Here is a 6479-nt window from a genome sequence, read left to right on the forward strand (position 1 = left end):
CAATATGGCCGACAACTTTGTCATGATTGAAGGAGAGTCCCCCGAAGAAATGTATCGGCGCCTCATCGCTCTTGCCGTGCAAATGCAAGATCTTGGAGCAACGTTTGTGGATGATCATTGGATCAAGCGCAAGTTCTACAATGCTCTCCTCCCTTATGAGGAAGTGAAGTTGACGGCCATCCGCCAAAACGCCTCCTTCCGTGCTATGACATCCGATGAAGTTCTTAGCAAAGTCATCACTTTGGACATCTCCAAGAAGAATGCGGAGGATCTTGTTGCTCGCGCCCACAACTCCCGCAAGCCCAACCTTGCATTGAAGATGAGGGTACATGAGGCTAGTGAAAGCGATGAGGATCCCGTTGAGTGGGGACTGGATGATCTCAAGATCAATAATCATGAGCACATGGCTCTCGCCGTCAAGAAATTTTGGGATGGAAACAAGTCTCGAAGCACAAGACCAAGAAGATCACGTGATTCTCCAAGAAGTTTCTCCAAGAGCCCAAGAGAGGGGCAAAAGGTAAGAACATGCTACAATTGTGGCGACAAGAATCATTTTGTCGCGGATTGTATGTTTGAGAGAAGAGAAGATCATGGTGGAAGGCTTATCCGCAAGGAAAAGTTCAAATCACTCTCCAAAGGATTCTCCAAGTTCTCCCCCAAGTCCGATGACGACAATGTCTCCTACACCAAGAAGCCTAGAGCCTTCATCATTCGAGAAGAGTACTCCTCCGATGAGGATGAAGAACGTGGGGACAAGAGCTCCAACAAGGAAGGAGAGGGAGTGGCCGCCATCGCCATTACCACTCCCTCTATCTCCCTCTTTGACTCTCCCAACGAGAACCTCGTCACCAATAATGCTCGTTGCCTTATGGCAAAGGTATCCACGGAGGTAAAATCCCCCTCCAAACCATCATCCTCGACTAATGCCTTATATATTGATGATGCCACTAGTCTCACCGTTAAACGTGAGATTATGGGTTTGGATTCTTTTCTCACTAACATGCAAGGGGATACCAAGACTCATGTTGGGGCTCTCTTGAGTCAACTCGGTGCGGCACAAGACCTTATAGAGGAGAAGGAGAGGTTGGAAAGGGAAGCGGCAAATGAGATTGCCTCTCTCAAAGAAGAGCTTGAAGATGAACGAAATTTGCGCATGTCTCTTGAAGCTAGTGTCATCGTCCTTGAAGACTCCAACAAGGCTATTGTTGCTCGACTCACCAAGGATCGAGACCATGCTCTTGATTTTATTGGTGAGCTCAAAAAGAAGATGCTCTCTCTTGAGGAAGCCAACAAAGAGAAAGATGATGAAGACCCCAATTCCTGCCATGACGAGCTTGTTGATCAAGTTGCTTCCTTGAGGAAGCACAATGCTCTTCTCTTGGAGGTCAATGCTCTTCAAGAAGAAGCCTTGGATGAATATTACCGCTTGGTCAAAGAGAAGACCTCATGTTGCAACCATGAAGAAGAAATTGCCGCTCTTGAGACCACCAAGGCCAAGCTATTGACTTTGAGTAGCAAGCAAGAAGAGTCTTTGGTGGAATGTCTCCGCATGAGCAAGGAGAAGGACACTTGTTGTGATCATGAGGAAGAAATAGCCTCCTTGAAGAGAAGGGAAGCCAAGCTCATGGAGGTCTGATACGTCTCCGACGTATCGATAATTTCTTATGTTCTATGCCATATTATTGATGATACCTACATGTTTTATGCACACTTTATGTCATATTCGTGCATTTTCTGGAACTAACCTATTAACAAGATGCCGAAGTGCCGTTCACGTTTTTCGCTGTTTTTGGTTTCGAAATCCTAGTAACGAAATATTCTCGGAATTGGACGAAACAAAGACCCGGGGGCCTATTTTTCCACGGAGCTTCCGGAAGACCGAAGAACATACGAAGTGGGGCCACGAGGTGGCGACACCACATGGCGGCGCGGCCAAGGGGGCCGCGCCGCCCTATGGTGTGGGCCCCTCGTCGGGCCCCGACTCTGCCCTTCCGCCTACTTAAAGCCTCCGTCGCGAAACCCCCGATGCGAAAAACCACGATACGGAAAACCTTACCGAGACGCCGCCGCCGCCGATCCCATCTCGGGGGATTCTGGAGATCTCCTCCGGCACCCCGCCGGAGAGGGGGTTCATCTCCCGGAGGACTCTACACCGCCATGGTCGCCTCCGGAGTGATGAGTGAGTAGTTCACCCCCGGACTATGTGTCCATAGCAGTAGCTAGATGGTTGTCTTCTCCTCATTGTGCTTCATTGTTGGATCTTGTGAGCTGCCTAACATGATCAAGATCATCTATCCGTAATACTCTATGTTGTGTTTGTCGGGATCCGATGGATAGAGAATACCATGTCATGTTAATTATCAAGTTATTACATATGTGTTGTTTATGATCTTGCATGCTCTCCGTTACTAGTAGAGGCTCGGCCAAGTTTTTTACTTTTAACTCCAAGAGGGAGTATTTATGCTCGATAGTGGGTTCATGCTCGCATTGACACTCGGGACGAGTGATGAGAAAGTTCTAAGGTTGTGATGTGCTGTTGCCACTAGGGATAAAACATTGGCGCTATGTCCGAGGATGTAGTTGTTGATTACATTACGCACCATACTTAATGCAATTGTCTGTTGTTAGCAACTTAATACTGGAAGGGGTTCGGATGATAACCTGAAGGTGGACTTTTTAGGCATAGATGCGGTTGGATGGCGGTCTATGTACTTTGTCGTAATGCCCAATTAAATCTCACTATACTTATCATGTCATGTATGTGCATTGTTATGCCCTCTCTATTTGTCAATTTCCCGATCGTAATTTGTTCACCCAACATGATTTTATCTTATGGGAGAGACACCTCTAGTGAACTGTGGACCCCGGTCCATTCTTTTAATACCGAAATACAAATCTGCCGCAATACTTGCTTTACTCGTTTTCTCTGCAAACAATCATCTTCCACACAATACGGTTAATCCTTTGTTACAAGCAAGCCGGTGAGATTGACAACCTCACTGTTTCTTTGGGGCAAAGTACTTTGGTTGTGTTGTGCAGGTTCCACGTTGGCGCCGGAATCTCTGGTGTTGCGCCGCACTACATCCCGCCGCCATCAACCTTCAACGTGCTTCTTGACTCCTACTGGTTCGATTAAACCTTGGTTTCTTACCGAGGGAAACTTGCCGCTGTGCGCATCACACCTTCCTCTTGGGGTTCCCAACGGACGTGTCAACTACACGCATCAAGCAAATTTCCGGCGCCGTTGCCGGGGAGATCAAGACACGCTGCAAGGGGAGTCTCCACTTCTCAATCTCTTTACTTTGTTTTTGTCTTGCTTTATTTTATTTACTACTTTGTTTGCTGCACTTATATCAAAACACAAAAAAATTAGTTGCTATTTTTACTTTATTTGCTATCTTGTTTGCTATATCGAAAACACAAAAAATTAGTTTACTTGCATTTACTTTATCTAGTTTGCTTTATTTACTATTGCTAAAATGGCCAACCCTGAAAATACTAAGTTGTGTGACTTCACAAGCACAAATAATAATGATTTCTTATGCACACCTATTGCTCCACCTGCTACTACAGCAGAATTCTTTGAAATTAAACCTGCTTTACTTAATCTTGTCATGAGAGAGCAATTTTCTGGTGTTAGTTCTGATAATGCTGCTGCCCATCTCAATAATTTTTTTGAACTATGCGAAATGCAAAAGTATAAAGATGTAGATGGTGACATTATAAAATTAAAATTGTTTCCTTTCTCATTAAGAGGAAGAGCTAAAGATTGGTTGCTATCTCTGCCTAAGAATAGTATTGATTCCTGGACTAAATGCAAGGATGCTTTTATTGGTAGATATTATCCCCCTGCTAAAATTATATCTTTGAGGAGTAGCATAATGAATTTTAAACAATTGGATAATGAACATGTTGCTCAAGCTTGGGAAAGAATGAAATCTCTAGTTAAAAATTGCCCAACCCATGGATCGACTACTTGGATGATCATCCAAACCTTCTATGCAGGACTAAATTTTTCTTCGCGGAATTTATTGGATTCAGCTGCTGGAGGTACCTTTATGTCCATCACTCTTGGTGAAGCAACAAAGCTCCTTGATAATATGATGGTTAATTACTCTGAATGGCACACGGAAAGAGCTCCACAAGGTAAGAAGGTAAATTCTGTTGAAGAAACCTCTTCCTTGAGTGACAAGGTTGATGCTATTATGTCTATGCTTGCGAATGATAGGACTAATGTTGATCCTAATAATGTTCCATTAGCTTCATTGGTTGCCCAAGAAGAACATGTTGATGTAAACTTCATTAAAAATAATAATTTCAACAACAATGCTTATCGGAATAATTCTAGTAATAACTATAGGCCATATCCTTATAATAATGGTAACGATTATGCTAATTCTTATGGGAATTCTTACAACAATAATAGGAATACACCCCCTGGACTTGACGCCATGCTTAAAGAATTTATTAGTACACAAACTGCCTTTAACAAATCTGTTGAGGAAAAGCTCAATAAAATTGATATTCTTGTTTCTAGAGTTGATAGTCTTGCCTCTGATGTTGATCTTTTGAAATCGAAAGTTATGCCTAATAGGGATATTGAAAATAAAATTGTTACTACAGCAAATGCCATCCAAGTTAGAATTAATGAGAATATAAGATTAATGGCTGAACTGCGTGCTAGGTGGGATAGAGAAGAAAATGAAAAACTAGCTAAAAAGGAAAATGTAGCTAAAGTTTGGACTATTACCACCACTAGCAATGCTAATGATTCATATGTTGCTGCACCTCCTACTATCAATGGTAAAATAATTGGTGTTGGCAATGCTTCTACTCCTAGTGCAAAGCGCGCAAAATTACTCGAAACTCGCTAAAACTGCTGAAACCGCTTGTGATAAAACTGCTGAAATTTTTTCCAACCTTGGGGATGATAATCCCATTGCTTTAGATTGTAATGATTTAGATTTTGATGATTGCCACATCTCTGAAGTTATAAAGTTCTTGCAAAAACTTGCTAAGTGTCCCAATGCTAGCACTATAAATTTGGCTTTCACAAAACATATTACAAATGCTCTCATAAAAGCTAGAGAAGAGAAACTAAAACTTGAAACTTCTATTCCTAGAAAGCTAGAGGATGGTTGGGAGCCCATCATTAAAATGAGAGTCAAAGATTTTGATTGTAATGCCTTATGTGATCTTGGTGCAAGTATTTCTGTTATGCCTAAGAAAGTCTATGATATGCTTGACTTGCCACCATTGAAGAATTGTTATCTGGATGTTAATCTCGCTGATAATGCTAAAAAGAAACCTTTGGGGAAGGTTGATAATGTTCATATTATGGTTAACAATAACCTTGTCCCCGTTGATTTTGTTGTCTTGGATATTGAATGCAATGCATCTTGCCCCATTATATTGGGAAGACCTTTTCTTCGAACCGTTGGTGCTACTATTGATATGAAGGAAGGTAATATTAAATATCAATTTCCTCTCAAGAAAGGTATGGAACACTTCCCTAGAAAGAGAATGAAGTTACCTTATGATTCTATCATTAGAACAAATTATGATGTTGATGCTTCATCTCTCGATGTTACTTGATATACACTTTCGCGCCTAGCTGAAAGGCGTTAAAGAAAAGCGCTTATGGGAGACAACCCATGTTTTTACTCCAGTATTTTTGTTTTATATTTGTGTCTTGGAAGTTGTTTACTACTGTAGCAACCTCTCCTTATCTTAGTTTTGAGTTTTGTTGTGCCAAGTAAAGTCTTTGATAGTAAAGTAAGTACTAGATTTGGATTATCGCGCAGTTCCAGCATTTCTTTGCTGTCACGAATCTGGGTCTATCTCCCTGTAGGTAGCTCAGAAAATTAAGCCAATTTACGAGCATGATCCTCAGATATGTACGCAACTTTCATTCAATTTGAGAATTTTCGTTTGAGCAAGTCTGGTGGCCTAATAAAATCCATCTTTACGGACTGTTCTGTTTTGACAGATTCTGTCTTTTATTTCGCATTGCCTCTTTTGCTATGTTGGATGAATTTCTTTGATCCATTAATGTCCAGTAGCTTTATGCAATGTCCGGAAGTGTTAAGAATGATTGTGTCACCTCCGAACATGTGAATTTTTATTATGCACTAACCCTCTAATGAGTTGTTTCGAGTTTGGTGTGGAGGAAGTTTTCAAGGATCAAGATAGGAGTATGATGCAATATGATCAAGGAGAGTGAAAGCTCTAAGCTTGGGGATGCCCCGGTGGTTCACCCCTGCATATTATAAGAAGACTCAAGCGTCTAAGCTTGGGGATGCTCAAGGCATCCCCTTCTTCATCGACAACATTATCAGGTTCCTCCCCTGAAACTATATTTTTATTCCGTCACATCTTATGTACTTTACTTGGAGCGTCGGTTTGTTTTTGTTTTTGTTTTGTTTGAATAAAATGGATCCTAGCATTCACTTTATGGGAGAGAGACACGCTCCGCTCGT

This window comes from Lolium rigidum, chromosome 7, assembly GCF_022539505.1.
Source record: "Lolium rigidum isolate FL_2022 chromosome 7, APGP_CSIRO_Lrig_0.1, whole genome shotgun sequence".
In the NCBI taxonomy this organism is placed as follows: Eukaryota; Viridiplantae; Streptophyta; class Magnoliopsida; order Poales; family Poaceae; genus Lolium; species Lolium rigidum.